The sequence below is a fragment of the Castor canadensis genome, chromosome 8 (genome assembly GCF_047511655.1).
Source record: "Castor canadensis chromosome 8, mCasCan1.hap1v2, whole genome shotgun sequence".
NCBI lineage: Eukaryota > Metazoa > Chordata > Mammalia > Rodentia > Castoridae > Castor > Castor canadensis.
Window position 1 is genome coordinate 33,842,480 of NC_133393.1, and position 16,728 is coordinate 33,859,207.

At 35.3% G+C, this 16,728-nt stretch overlaps 1 pseudogene; it reads left to right on the forward strand.

Moving 5' to 3' along the window:
* Positions 1 to 1,069: 1,069 nt before the first annotated feature.
* LOC141425900 (prolactin-like) lies at positions 1,070 to 11,070 on the forward strand (annotated as a pseudogene).
* The last annotated feature ends 5,658 nt before the right edge of the window (positions 11,071 to 16,728 follow it).

Sequence of the window (16,728 nt, forward strand, 5' to 3'; positions counted from 1 at the left end):
GTAGAAATAATTGACTAGAATTGGAGTTTATTACATCCTGTATAGGATCTTTGTAAATACATGTGTGTACAATGTATGTGCTTGCCCTGAAAAACTACTATTGTTTCTTCAAAATAAATTCTCTAGGGTCAAGTTTGATATCTTGCTCATCTCAGATATGGATAAAATCAATAGGTATAAATGCTTCATTTCCTAGCCTTCCTCACATCCATCCAAATTGCTTTTGAAACAATATCCTCCCCGCATCTTACATGAGTATAAAATTATTATTTCTTCCCTAAACTTTGTATTTAGTGTCTCTGAACCTCTGTATCCTAAACTGTGAACTGAGGATAATGATACAACTTCATACATAAAAAGAGATTAACTTGCAAATATATATATATATATATATATATATATATATACACACACACACATATATATGTTGAAAACAAAGGAAATAATGTAGATAAATAAAAGACAGAATCCATTTCATAAAACAAAGTATGATACAGATACGGAATTTTAAAACGGATTTAACAGAACATATAAAAGCAATAAAAACAGGGAGATTCAATCAGAACATAATAGGAACTTATTCTGTATCTTCTGGTATACAGTACATAAATTTTTTAAAACTCATTTCACTTAGCAATCTTCAATGAGAATTTTTATAACTGGTAACACATGAGACTATTTTAAGTGAAATATAATGTTATATGTTAAAGAAACTAAAGAGAGCTAAAGGTAAATTTTAAATTAAAAGGCTTCTATTGTTTTATACATCTTCTATCCAAAACTAGTCTAAAGATCTCACCTTCATCAGTTTTCTCATTTTCTTTCACTCTAATTAATCAAAATATTTCATTTCTGGCCATTATGTCTTCCTGAATATGAATAAGACATAAAATAGCATTTGACGTTTGAGATTATGGGATAATATAATGACAGAAAAGCGTTACTAGAAAGAGGAGGAGAATGTATGATTAAATACTTTCACAAATGTATCAAAGGTTTATAAGCCAACATCTTCAGGGGAGAAAGCTGTACAACTTCCAGATGTTCTCTGGTGAAGTTTGTTCCCGCAATGACCAGCAAGCAGTCATCATGGAAAGGTATGTGCAACTGCTCACTGTCTTTGTGAACAATCTTTTGGGCAGGGGAAACTAATGTGAAATTTTACCTAACAGCATGGCTTACGGGGTTTATAAGAACCTTCTAATCATTATTCTAGAAGGCAATTGTACAAGGGCACAATGGAATAGATCAGTCATTCTCGAATAGGGGATCTTCTTTCTCTCAGAGACATTTTGCATTGTCTTAATTGAGGTAAGTCAGGAAAGGGGAAGATTGTACTGGTGTCCAATGGGTAGAAACCAGGGAGGCTGATAAACATCCTCTAATGCATTCTTCAAGGACAGCTCCCAGAACATGGAATAACCCAACTCAGAAGACCAATGATTCTGAGACCAAGAACTATACTAGAATAAGACCTCAAGAGTTTATACATCCAAACTGTCATACATCAGAAGAAAAAAGTTAACACTTTCTGGCTCCCAGATCTCTTATATGAACTGCACCATTTGAATCAACCTGATGACGACACAATTGTGAGTCATAATGCTGACAATGATAGCAGATACGTATCTCATACTGCTTTGTCAGTTTGGTTCAGGCCAAATGACATTTCACAAGGAACAAAAGGCAAGGATTAACTAATAGCCTGTACTTTTTTGGTGATTTTTTTTTTTTTTTTTGGTAGTACTGGGGTTTGGATTCAGGGCCTCATACTTGCAAGGTAGGCACTCTACAACTTGGACCGCTGCACCAGCCCTTGCTGACATTTTCAAGAAAAATAAATTACTACTAACAACAAAATGTATTTCATAAAGTAAAAAATAAAAATATTTAACTATTTTATCTCATCTTAGACTATGAAAATGCCACAAATTATAAACACACACATAAATGTTCTCAGCATTAAAGAATATTCAGTTAGGAATTTTCTAGAGTACTAGTCTGCATTCTCTATTTTCAAAGCACATTTCTTTTAAACATGTAGATAAAACATCCATTCAGCTACATTATATGACTATAACATACATTAAATAAATTTATGAAGCATCGTGTTTTTGAAAAATTAAAGATATGTAATACAAGTTATCTCATAAGATTATTTTAATTTTGCACCTAACAATTTGTTTACTTACATTATAAACAAAACAATTTTCAAGTACATTTATACTTACTTGGGATACTTGGAGTTAGGTTTTTATTTCACACATTGGTCTTTAACATTGCATTATTTTATCTTAGACAATTCCAATTGCATCTGTCAAAGATTCTATGGAAATGAGAAACATATTTTTATATCAGAAGTTCTTGGAATTATGTCACTATGTTAAAGAGTGATATTAATTTGGCACCTATGTGCTGTTTCTTTCCTTTGAGAGTGTAAATTATTGATATGTTAATGATAGGTATCTGTCCATCTGCTGAGACAGCAATGTGATGATAAAACCATCACTGATCATTGTCAGATTTTTAATGTGGGTGCTTAATAGAGCAGGAAAACTGAATAAAATCAAGTTACCTAGGGCCTCTCTTACCATATAATCAAAGTAAAGTGTTGTTCTTTAAAAGTAATGGTAACAACCTCTGCAAACACTGATCTCAGGAATAATGACATGGTCCCTGATACACATGCAAAGTGAGGGCCCACAGGTGTGTATGATGTGACAAGGTGGAGACACAGACCATGGTGTTGGTGTTCTACTTCTCCACCTGCTAATAAAGGGAGGGGAATCATTTAACCTCTCTAAGCCCTCTGTTTGTTTCATCAATATAATTTAGTGATAATTATGAAGGCTCAGTCTATTCCTGGAGCCTTCAATACTGGAGAATTGTAAAGCTCAAGTTTAGAAAGAAAAACATCTGAAGCTTTTGGAAAAGATCAGACAAATGTGTGGGATTATTATGGTGACTTGTAAACCCAGCCTCCAGCATCATTTTTATGATAGGATTCTTTTCATAATCCATACTAGCAATCAAGCAATCATCAGTTTATTCTTGTCAGGAATGAAGATAAAACACACAGATGAACTGCACTGTCTTTGTCACATCAGTGCCAGAAATGCAAATATTGGATTTTGACCTAAAAAATTATAAACTCTGACCACCAAAAATCTGCAGAAACACCCAAGACATTAGCTTATCTTCAGAGAATGACTTAAACACCCTGCTTCAGAATTAATTTAAGTTCCAAATGTTTACAAAGTATAGAACCCCTTCTGAAAGCAATACAGAAATGCAGGAAGTCACCCACTTCTCAAACTACATATCTGTACAAATATAATTATATATATCTAAATTGACACAGTGGAAAACTGTTGCTTCTTCTCCCACCCCAGCTATACTAGCAATTCCTGTAGAAAAGGACAGTGCTGAGGGAGAAAGTTTCCCACAGCAGAATTACATCTGATAACCTCGGCAGAATAGATCATCTCAAAGTGGGTTGTGTTTTTGTTTACACAGGATCACTCCTGCTGCTGCTGGTGTTAAACCTCCTTCTCTGCAAGAATGTGGCTGCCAGCCCTGCCTGTGCAGGTGGGGCTGCGAACTGCCGCTTGAGCCTCCAAGACCTGTTCACCCGTGCAGTCGCCCTGTCTGACAACATCTATAAAGTTGCTGAAGACACATTCAGGGACTTTGTAAGTATCCCACTCATTGCTTCTTCCCAAAAGAAGCCTTCATGCCAAGGATAGGACTGTATGAAATTTAATAAAGAAAACCTCATGAATCAAATTGCAAATAACAAATCTTAATAAGTAAAAGAAGGCATCAGGTAATAAAAGGTGAGAAAAGGAGAAAGCTCCAAGTTTCATGAAAGCTCAAAGATTCTCAAAGAATACAATGATTTTAATAATTTTTCTTTAATTCATCTTATTTCTATTTGTTTTTAATTTAAACACCAGAAGTAAAGTCTTTTAAGTAACAAGAAGAACATTGATTTTTTTGTTCTTGGAAGCCAGTAGCCCTGGTAATCTGTATTTGGCATACTGTAGATATTCAATAAACAAGAATTGTATTGCAGTAAATTGGGTGGATGGAATAGAATTAGGCTGAACTGAAGCCATGTCAGGAGGGGGAAATACCAAACCAAAAAAAATGGCTTTTCAGGAACCCCAAAATACTAGGAATCATTGTTTTAAGATTTCCAGTGCACGGTCTGATAATTACAGCAAAAGGGCTGGTTTATAATTGGAAACACGTTTTCTCTTCCTGGTGAAGGTACTTTGAAAGTTACATGTTAGGTCTTCTTGAGCAGTCAAGGACCCCACAAAAGATTAGGGCTTCAGTATATCATTGGGCCTCCATAAGATGTGACTCGATATTTGCAATAAATACATATTCATAAAATTATTTTCACTCACTAGTTTTTCTTTTATTCCTCATTTTTGACTGACCATCCTTTATCTGCCACATCTTCCTAGTAATCCCTTTAAATTTTCACAACTTTTGCTAAATATTAGTTTTAAATCATAAAATTTAATACTTTTTTCAGTTTTCAATCTGTTCACTTCTTATTCCTAAAATGTTATGCTCTGTTACTTTTGATTTATTTTGTCACAATCAGTAAGATTGTTTTTTGAATTCATGATAAACTTGGTGAGGTATAGGCATGTGTAGTCAGAAGTAATTGAAAGAAAAATTGTACTTTTATAATGTCTACTTAAAAGAAGCTTATCAGTGGGATCCACAGGAAATAAGAGATTAAATGGATAAACGTACATAGTTATGCAATTTGGCATTAGTATTTAAAACACTTGATGATTTGTAGTTTGGCAGTATTTAGTGGTTTCTTTTCAAATAGCAACCTGTAGGAAGAATGAAAGGAAGGTTGTGACAAGAGAGAAGAGGTGAACAGGTTAGAAAAGTTAGATGAAAAACATGAGATTACAAACTAATCACAAAAAAAGTAGGCAACAGGGCAAGTATGGTAATTCCTTAGGTTCAATATTATGCAGTGCTCTTTTTGAGAAAATTACACATCTACCAACTGTATGAACATTCTGGTAATGGACTAGCTTATTCAATTCCCAAGCTTTAACTAATTGAATTTTTTCTATCATTCTAGGAACAAACACATGCCACTGGCCAGGAGTTCATTTCTAGGGCCATCAACAGCTGCCACACGTCTTCCATTCCTACTCCAGCAGACAAACACCAAGCCCTAAAAACCGAGGTAAGACTTAAGCCCAGGTTTTTTACCAAAAAGCTGAGGCAGTATTCTGGGGTTGCTGTACTATAAGTTATTAGAGTCACTATAATAAGTATAGTAATCACATGTGCAGGGAAAAATGGAGGAAAAGAATGCAATCAAAGAAAATTTACAGTATGTAGCTGATTAATTATTAATAAAAACAAATACTAAGTAAGCTTGCAGTAGATCTAAAGTTATGCATACAGAGGACAACATTTCATGCAATGCCTTATACCTAGGATTGCATATATCATTCTGTAAGAATGTTTGGGGTGAGTTGGACATGCATGGGTGAATATCCATATGTGATAGATATAAGAAATGCAAATGCAGTTATGCAATGCTCCTCCATTGACAGCATATTACATTCCTGATCACTGAATGATTTCAGCCCTCTTGTCTAGATTTTCAAGACTCTTCCAGTTCTACTTCTACTCCTCTAACACTTACTTCCTCATTCGTCCCTGACTCTTCTGTCCCATGCTGCATCTTAATTGAAACACACCCCACCAAGCAGGTCCTACAAAATATTATGTTTCTTGCAGCAGAAACTATAGTCTCTGTTCTGATGACAACAAAATCTACATATCAAACCATCTCCAATATTTTATTGTTCTAATCTCTCCCTTCTGAGTTCCTGCCCTAACCAGTTTAAACAAAATTTAAAGTAAACATCATATACATGATATCTATATATGCATACATATGTTTGTGTATATATGTGTGTATATATATACATATATATAGTCAGATCTTTAAATAAGCCAGTTTAGTAACTTTAATATAACTTACATTTTACATTTCTAAAAATTGTATTATCTACAGAAAATTTTTACATACACATTGAAATAACAAAGAGATATTTTAGTTCACTTCTCCACAAAAATTACATGTTACCAGCCCTGCTGTATTTCACTTCATTACTGTCATTGTTCAATATGGTTGCTAGTCTGGAACACTTCTGAATACGGTATGAGGCTTATTGCGCTCCTGGGAAGACCCTCTGCAGCAAATGAACACCAGAGTGAGGAGTGAGAAAAACTTCCCAGAGGTTATGATTAGAAGAGCCGAAGAGAATGAGTATAAAACCAGTCAACTTCTAAGGGCTTGGAGAAGATAATTAAACAGGTGAGAAATCTTTGATACTTCTTTGATTTTCTCATTAATGAAAGAGACAACCTCTGCGACAGAAGATGGCATTTATGTTCCTCACTTTTCTTTTTGTTTTTTTTTTTTTTTTTTCATTTTTCTTTTATTATTCATATGTGCATACAAGGCTTGGTTTATTTCTCCCCCCTGCCCCCACCCCCTCCCTTACCACCCACTCCACCCCCTCCCGCTCCCCCCCTCAATACCCAGCAGAAACTATTTTGCCCTTATCTCTTATTTTGTTGTAGAGAGAGTATAAGCAATAATAGGAAGGAACAAGGGGTTTTGCTGGTTGAGATAAGGATAGCTATACAGGGCATTGACTCACATTGATTTCCTGTGCGTGGGTGTTACCTTCTAGGTTAATTCTTTTTAATCTAACCTTTTCTCTAGTTCCTGGTCTCCTTTTCCTATTGGCCTCAGTTGCTTTAAGGTATCTGCTTTAGTTTCTCTGCATTAAGGGCAACAAATGCTAGCTAGTTTTTTAGGTGTCTTACCTATCCTCACCCCTCCCTTGTGTGCTCTCGCTTTTATCATGTGCTCATAGTCCAATCCCCTTGTTGTGTTTGCCCTTGATCTAATGTCCACATATGAGGGAGAACATATGATTTTTGGTCTTTTGAGCCAGGCTAACCTCACTCAGAATGATGTTCTCCAATTCCATCCATTTACCAGTGAATGATAACATTTCGTTCTTCTTCATGGCTGCATAAAATTCCATTGTGTATAGATACCACATTTTCTTAATCCATTCGTCAGTGCTGGGGCATCTTGGCTGTTTCCATAACTTGGCTATTGTGAATAGTGCCGCAATAAACATGGATGTGCAGGTGCCTCTGGAGTAACAGTCTTTTGGGTATATCCCCAAGAGTGGTATTGCTGGATCAAATGGTAGATCGATGTCCAGCTTTTTAAGTAGCCTCCAAATTTTTTTCCAGAGTGGTTGTACTAGTCTACATTCCCACCAACAGTGTAAGAGGGTTCCTTTTTCCCCGCATCCTCGCCAACACCTGTTGTTGGTGGTGTTGCTGATGATGGCTATTCTAACAGGGGTGAGGTGGAATCTTAGCGTGGTTTTAATTTGCATTTCCTTTATTGCTAGAGATGGTGAGCATTTTTTCATGTGTTTTCTGGCCATTTGAATTTCTTCTTTTGAGAAAGTTCTGTTTAGTTCACATGCCCATTTCTTTATTGGTTCATTAGTTTTGGGAGAATTTAGTTTTTTAAGTTCCCTATATATTCTGGTTATCAGTCCTTTGTCTGATGTATAGTTGGCAAATATTTTCTCCCACTCTGTGGGTGTTCTCTTCAGTTTAGAGACCATTTCTTTTGATGAACAGAAGCTTTTTAGTTTTATGAGGTCCCATTTATCTATGCTATCTCTTAGTTGCTGTGCTGCTGGGGTTTCATTGAGAAAGTTCTTACCTATACCTACTAACTCCAGAGTATTTCCTACTCTTTCTTGTATCAACTTAAGAGTTTGGGGTCTGATATTCAGATCCTTGATCCATTTTGAGTTAATCTTGGTATAGGGTGATATACATGGATCTAGTTTCAGTTTTTTGCAGACTGCTAACCAGTTTTCCCAGCAGTTTTTGTTGAAGAGGCTGCTATTTCTCCATCGTATATTTTTAGCTCCTTTGTCAAAGATAAGTTGCTTATACTTGTGTGGCTTCATATCTGGATCCTCTATTCTGTTCCACTGGTCTTCATGTCTGTTTTTGTGCCAGTACCATGCTGTTTTTATTATTATTGCTTTGTAATATAGTTTGAAGTCAGGTATTGTGATACCTCCTGCATTGTTCTTTTGACTGAGTATTGCCTTGGCTATTCGTGGCCTCTTGTGTTTCCATATAAATTTAACAGTAGATTTTTCAATGTCTTTAATGAATGTCATTGGAATTTTGATGGGAATTGCATTAAACATGTAGATTACTTTTGGGAGTATAGACATTTTTACTATGTTGATTCTACCAATCCATGAGCATGGGAGATCTCTCCACTTTCTATAGTCTTCCTCAATCTCTTTCTTCAGAAGTGTATAGTTTTCCTTGTAGAGGTCTTTCACATCTTCTGTTAGGTTTACACCTAGGTATTTGATTTTTTTTGAGGCTATTGTAAATGGAATTGTTTTCATACATTCTTTTTCCGTTTGCTCATTGTTAGTGTATAGAAATGCTAATGATTTTTCTATGTTGATTTTATATCCTGCTACCTTGCTATAGCTATTGATGATGTCTAGAAGCTTCTGAGTAGAGTTTTTTGGGTCTTTAAGGTATAGGATCATGTCGTCTGCAAATAGGGATATTTTGACAGTTTCTTTACCTATTTGTATTCCTTTTATTCCTTCTTCTTGCCTAATTGCTCTGGCTAGGAATTCCAGTACTATGTTGAATAGGAGTGGAGATAGTGGGCATCCTTGTCTGGTTCCTGATTTTAGATGTTCCTCACTTTTCAAGAGCAAATGTAGGCATCTATTGGTGTAGATGACTAGGCCAGGCCTCAGGCATCCATAGTGTTAGATCCTGATGTATGTCAACTTTAGCAATAGCTTTCCGAATGTGACAGGTGTAGCCTTTCTTACATTGTCCACAAATCCACCAAAGTCTTCCTCTTTCCTGGGGAGTGGGGTTAAATATTTTCCAGAGAAAGAAAATCAGAGAATAAAATCTGCAAGATAAATGCTCTCTACAAAGTATATCAGGATACAGGCATTGAAATGCTGATGAGATTCTTTCTCCATTCTACTCACACCAGAGAATTAGAGTGGGAAGAGAGAAAGGAGAAAATCAAAATCACACTAGACTAGAGCTCCCTCCCTGCTCCATCACCAAGGAAAGACTGAAAAGAAGAGGCCATAGCTTCAATGTTGTCTCACAATACTAGATGTTACAAAAAGAAGGGTGTGTCTTTTCTGGAATTTTCCATATTTCATAATATCTAGAAAGATATTTCATCCTAAATTTTGTTTTGCTTAGGGATCCTCAATCAAAATTCATATTATTGTAAATAATATTTCCAAATAATTTGTCATACTTAGATTAAATTAGTACTTTCAGTATGTATCTCCCAATTAAAATAGGATAATTTCAACTTTAGTGAGATTGCAGCTAAGTTTTCTGAAACTTTCAAGAATAATGTATCATCTAAAGAAAAGCATATAGCTATAGAAATAATAGGAGAAACAATTTTATACTTCTTTTTGTGTACTAAGTACATGGTATCATGTGTCATTTTTGTCTTTTTCATGGGAGAAGACTACAACTCTGAACAAAAACACAACAAATACAAAGATCACATTAACCCAGGAACCTATGAAATAAACACCTTTTTTCCAAGTAATTTTCTTTATTATTTTAAGTCTACTACCTGATGTAGCTAATTTGTTCCATAATGCTTTATATTTCTGTTCCTTTATTCCTCCCACTTCTTTATTTAATCATGTTAATATCACTATACCTTGCACAGTAAATTTTCTCAATAATTGACTCCAAAAAATTTTCATAAAATATAAAAAGCATAACGTCAGACAACACAAATACGCTTTAAATTCTGAGAGTTAATCCCATACATAAAAAATGTGCTACTCTGTAAGAGAAAGCTCTGCAAATCAAGGTCTACAATTATCTCAGACTGGTACCTAGTAGACGCTGTAACTCAGACATCCTTAAAGTAACAAGATAGTTCCTTTTCTCTAAGATCTCTGGAGATTCCCAGCATGCTAAGGCTGATAGAATCCAGAGTCATGCACTGCCCCTCTCTCAAGATGTTTTGCAGGTTCTTTTTGTACTCCTAGTCATGCCTTAGCACACAGTCCTCACCACTGAGGGGTCTTTGCAGCACCGTCCTTAGCCCACTACCTCCCACTCCAGAGAACTAAAAGAGAAAACAGCTATTCTTCATAGAAATTTGGAAGATAACTTTCCTGATTTAAATGAAATATTCCCTGATTACTTCAGCAGATCTTCACCGTTCTCATCATCAGATTATCTGCATCTTAAAGCATCAGGTGCAGGCCTTATTGTTTCTAAGACTTCAGTACATACATTCTCTGAAGAATGGATTCAGTTCAAAGGAAGGAAAAGATAAATGGTGAACTATCAGAAGAAATAAAGTGCAGAGGGAATGCTAGGGACAAGATTTGAGAAATGTAAAAGTTACTCAAGTAAGACAACAGATAAGAGCTCTTCCATTATCATTTGGTCAAAGCCAAGTCTATTTTCTAACAGCAGTTTCCTGATTTTCCCTCCATCTACTCCTGTAAAAACATATTTTATGTGTGATTTCTTGTATGCCAGAAAATTCATACATATGGCCTACTTTTAGATTTATGACATCTTGATCCACATACACAAAAATCCATGTCTTTGGCTCACATTTTCCAATCCCTTTCATCCCCAAATCATGATTCAGCAATTAGCAGGAACAAGGATAAACAAATATTAATAGTTTGAATAATAAGTGACTATCTTTTTGGTGACTAGGTTGAACCTGGAGTTGTAAATGATGACATCTTAACTGCTTGGTCTGGACTTTAATCACTGCTGGAGGGTGAAAAAGACTCTCACCTTAATGGTTTTTATAACCTGCTCCACTGCCTACACAGGGATGCAAATAAGGTTGACAATTTTCTCAAGATCCTGAGGTGCAAAGTTGTCCATGAAGGCAGCTGCTAATCCCACATCCATCCCCTCTATGTCTGAGATGGTTCTCATGGATGTACCTCTTGACAAGCTTTTTAGTTTTACAACTTTTTAATGCGTGCTTGGGTGTAATGGTCTCTTCATAAAAAAATAAAAACTGACTCTTTACAAGTGTCAATTTGTCAAAGTTTCTTTTCTTCATTTAATGGAAAATCAAAAGTAAACCTATCGCTACCATTGAGAAGTTCCTCACAAAACTTGTGACAAATAACAGAAGCCAGGATAGCAAATAAGACAACTAACAATTTACTTTAGAACCACACTAAGTTAACATGGGTCATTATCGGAATCCAAAAGTTTGGTTACCATTCATAACAATCCCATCAAGAAGACTGAATCCTCAGGATGCTTTATGAAAGTCACCACGTTCTGTGAGCTAACTTTCACATTGGTGAGATAGACACTGCTAGTGCTCCGCAATGGCACAGTCTAAAAATAGTTAGGATGCATACATACAAAATGGCTCTAGATTTCTCCAGTAGCTCTTTCCAATCATGCTTAACTGTGTTCCCATCCCCTTAAAATCATCCTGGACACATTCCATGCGTTCTAGTCACTCTGGGTTTCACAAGACCTCTTCATTCAAGTTTAAGCCCCATCTCATATTCAGAATATTTAATACTTTCCTCTCTTCCTTTTGGGGCTCAAAGGACATAGCAGAAAATCTGATGTCAGTAACTGAAACTGTTTCTTTCCCTTCTTTCTACTAGATCTCTATTCCTTTCTCTGTCAGAATAAGATAAACGATTAGGAGAAATAGAACCATTTCTGAAAGCACTGACTTATGAGGTACTATGATTCATTTCACATTGTTAACAGGCACTGGACTTGAATTTCTTCTGAGTGAAAAGTGTGTCTTTCCTGTGGGGTATACTAGTGTGTTTTTCAGCAGAAATGCCCTGGCTTGATTCTTCTATCTACCCCACAGCTCTGTCCTCTGTAGCATCCTTTACAGCCTCTGCTGCTGGTTCCGAACCCTAAATGCACCCTACTAAAAAAATTGTCCCAAAGTCAGCAATCTTCCAACTAACTCACAGGAAATTCATGCAACATAAGCACTCTAAGCAATCGAGTGGCAAAAAACCCAATCACTGCTGAGCCTTCTCTTGGATCTCCACAAATCTCTTCTCCTGTTCATATTAACATCAAGAGGATTGGAAAGTAGAGATCATTAGCAGACAGTCACCTGAGGAATAAGACACCATTCTTACCTTCTTTTGAATCCCATAAGTAGTTATCTCTATCAATAATTATCTTAGAGAAGCAGCTTTACAGGTATTCTCTACTAAGCCACCAAATGATAACTCCCACACCCAATCCCTAAAAATACCTAATGTTCTGTTGATTCAGTCTGGGTGAATTGATTGAATGAGGATGGCTCAGTTTGTTCACCACCCTTTAAGCAAGCTAGGATGAGGACTGATCTAAAGGCCCAGTCTACTTAGAAGGTTGTGGGATTGCCAGGGGGTTTTCGAAGGAGAGTCATGGTTTCTGCAGGGATTTCTAGACTGTACACAATGGGAGACATCCCATTCTACATCCTGATAGATATTAAATAAAAAGATGAAAGGGTGGAATAAAGTTGAAGCTAGAGAGAGGCAGGAGATGAGGTGGGAAAGATAAGAAGAAAGAAAATGAATAAAAGAATGTGTATGATAAGATGCAATTAGCATTCTGAACTTGGTGAAAACCTATATCTACATTAATTATTAGATCTGAAAGCAAATATCTTGCCCTATTTTCCTTTGACCTCCCTTTTCTCTCTTGCTTTCCTAAAACTTTGTGTGTTTTAGGGATATTCTTTGCATTTAAAAATTGAGATACTATAATCTGAGCATAAGCAGAACTTGGCACTTCTGCAGGTCATGATCCAAAGCAATTTTCTACCTCTTTTTCAAAAAATAATGAAGCTAAACTTTCCCATACTAATAAGAAAGTTTTCCAGAAATAGCCAATCTCTTTTCTCCATAAGGAGGGATATTTTGATCTGAATCTTGCTTCTGTCTCTAACTGTCATGACCCACACCTTTCAGAACACATCAGAATGCCCTGCCCCAAACCAAACTATTACGCCTCTCTTTCCTCTTGAATGCATGCAAATATCAAGGCCTTCACTCAGATTATTTTTTTCTTTTAACAGGCAGGAGAGTATGGAAGAACCTGCATATTCTTTCTTTCTAAGTTATTTATGTTGAAAACATCTAATTCTATCATATTTCAGACTTAGCTTCCTTCCCATCAATTTCTAGATATTTCCAACAGAGATGATGGCATTTATCAGGAGTGAAATTTTCCAATGAATGATAGTGTAAATGTATAAAATGTAAGTTTACCATTAACCTACTTGCATTTCACACACACATCTTTTACAAAGTGTTTATTCCAAGCACGAATTTAAGACTTCAAGTAAACTACTGAGGAGGTGATAGGAAAAGACCTCTCCTTGACTGTGACATGGAAACTGAATGTTGTAGTTTTCAGACAAAAAAGTCCTAGGTATGTAGTAGAGTTGCAAGAGGTAGTAAGAGAGAGAATATTTGAGAAGACTATATCAATCACTCGTTTTCCAACCAGAGTGAGTCTACTTACTTCTACTATTGTTTTCTTTTTCTTCTTCTTCTTCTTCTTTTTTTCTTTATTCATTTATTCATATGTGCATAAATTGTTTGGGCCAGTTCTCCCCACACCTTCCCTTCTAGGCAGAACCTCTTCTGCCCTTTTCCCAATTTTGTTGAAGAGAAAACATAAGCAATAATAAGAAAGACATAGCGTTTTTGCTAGTTGAGATAAGGATAACTATATGGTTACATTTGAAGAAATGGTCCTATAAGAATAATAGCAGTAGTGTCAGCACTGAAACAAACTAACCCTAGAAATTCACTGATCTCATAATTTAGTAACCCACATATATTGGCACCATGAGAACTAAAAGAGAGGTAAGAAAAATCTGTCTTCCAGGGGTATGCTCTGAAGTTTGAGAGAGTATTAGATAAATATGCAAATAACTATACTTATGTCAAAGAGCCAGGAAGCATCAGGATGTGAGAAAAAGAAGATTGCCCAAAGTGGCACCATTGTGGGGGCTTTGAGATGGAGTTTTGAAGGCTTAGTAGAATACTGATAGACCAAAACAGGAAGACAGCATATTTTCCATTTCTTCTACAATCATTTTTACAATGTAGCAGAACGTACAACTTGAGCAAAAGAAACTGAGATGTTAATACATGTAGCATTAAAAGGAATCAGTAGATAATCAAGTTTGGCCTAGACATTGTTCAAAAAGGAGTATTTATAATAAATTTATAAGAAATGTTCATTTTTAAAGACATTTGATATCTCATTAATAAGCTACACAGTTTACTGTAGGGTAACAATCGGGAAACACCTAGTCATAATTGTCTTTGAATTGTGAAGGATGTCAACTTAGAATTTGTACTTATCCTATGAGACAACAAAACAGTTCAATTTAGTATAAGAAAACAATATAACCAGAATTGGAAAATAGATTTAGTCTCAGCATCACTCATCCCACTTAATTGTTGTAAGTCAAAAAGTAGTATCTTTTGAATAAAAAAGGAAACCAATTAGTGTGGTTTTAAGAGTATATTCTAGCTAACATAACAGATATAAAAAATTATCTCTAAATTTAGTTTACATTTATCCTGAGAAAGAGAACAGAAAATGCCCTAACCTCTTAACATTAACTGAAGAACAGGTCAGCAATAATTGCTAATAAGAGCCATTAAAAAACAAAAGTTAGAGGTCAACCCCAGACTCTTATTGGTCACTTAATTAATATTTATCTAACTGTCACTTTACTCAGACACTGTTGTTGTTGTTTGGTACAAATTAACAAGCAAAGCAGATGGTGGCACCTGTAGTTATAGACTTACATTTCAGCTGGGAGAAGACAGACAACCACAAGAAATATGACTAGAAGTATATTTTGAAATATACTTGCAAAAAAAAGAAATAGAGAAGGGTAAAAAAATCTAAGGAGTATGGTGGAGAGAGTGCAGTGCTCTTATAACACAAGTTAGAAGTCATTAAGAAATGCAACCACCAATATTGCCCTATTAATTCAGACATCCGTGTATTCTCTTGTATTCCAGATCCAATTTATTCCTAGGCTGTCAGATTTCTTTCTATTCAGCCCACTGTCAAGTAAGTTCTTCAAACTTATTCAAACATGAATATTTTCCACATTCTACCTCTGTTCAAATGAACTGAAGTATTTTATGAATTATTTTGAGGTAAACCCCCCCATTACATACCATTTAAAATACAGTACTTTGAAAACTTTTATTGTCTAAAACACTAATCTTCAAATTATTTTGATTTTCTAGAACCCTATCAGTGCCCATATTATGTAAAAATTTAATACATATATTACTATTATAATAGTATGGCATTTAAAATTCACCAATATATATGTAAAAGAAGATAAAATAAATATAAAACAAAAACTACATATTATAATATTTATTTCCCAAAGGGATAAGAACTTTCATTTTTAATCTGTCTAGAATAATGAATTCTGTATACACACATAATAATACCATCCATGTTTATCAATCATAATAAAATAATTTATTTCATACACAATTTAAATGAAAGCTCTTATACTGCCATAAGGAGTTGGGAATAAAATTATATGTATCACTCTTTATCTGCATATATAAAATTTTGTAAGCTCAATTAAATAATCATCATTAGCCCTTTAATTGTCCATCAACAATTCATGTACTGCTAAATAATAATCCAAATTTTACAGTAGACTCCTTTTCTGCAAGGATTTAAATCTCAAGGCACAGTGAAAGTTAACCAATAGCCTACAAAAGAAAACAAAATTACAATCATTCTCATTATACATTTCTAGAGAGAATTAATGAAGAAATAAAATACACTTAAATTTGGAAGAAACAAAAATAGTCACTCCAGGACAGATATTCATGCTGTCGAGAATATTTTCTCAGCTTGTCATGGCTTCTGAAAAAAGAGTGCTCTAAAACTTCAATTTCTTTCTGCCTGCTTTTTCCTTTCTCTCCACATGTTCATTCATTACAATTTATTTCCTTGGTTTAAAACAGACCCTACTCTTCCAGTTCATACCTGAAGCCATAGAGTGCTGAGAGTATACTTCAAGGAGTAAAATGGTTGGTAAATAGGCACAAATTATGAGTCAGAGCATGCGGGCTGGTGGAGTGGCTCAAGTGGTAGAACACCTACCTAGCAAACGTGAAGCCCTGAGTTCAAACCCAAGTACCACAAATTTTTTAAAAAGTGATTTTTCATGATGGCAAGATAGCAATGGAATAACATCACCCACCATAATTCCTCACAGATAACCCCAGTGAACAGCAATCCACTCACCTAATTCCTTACATAACTACTAAAATAGTAAGTAACAGTAACAAAGTAATTTTGATCCCATCAACAACACACAAGTGTACTGGTAACTGTGTGCAAAGCAGAAAATGGGATGGTGGGCTTGTCTGACAGGAACCCACATGGATGAGCACAGAATCTTCAGAGTAACCCATGCTCTGACTCTTAATTTGTGGAGGATGCAGAAATAAAAACAGAAAGAAATGGACACAGCCTTGTAGAACCCCCTTCTGAGACAAAATT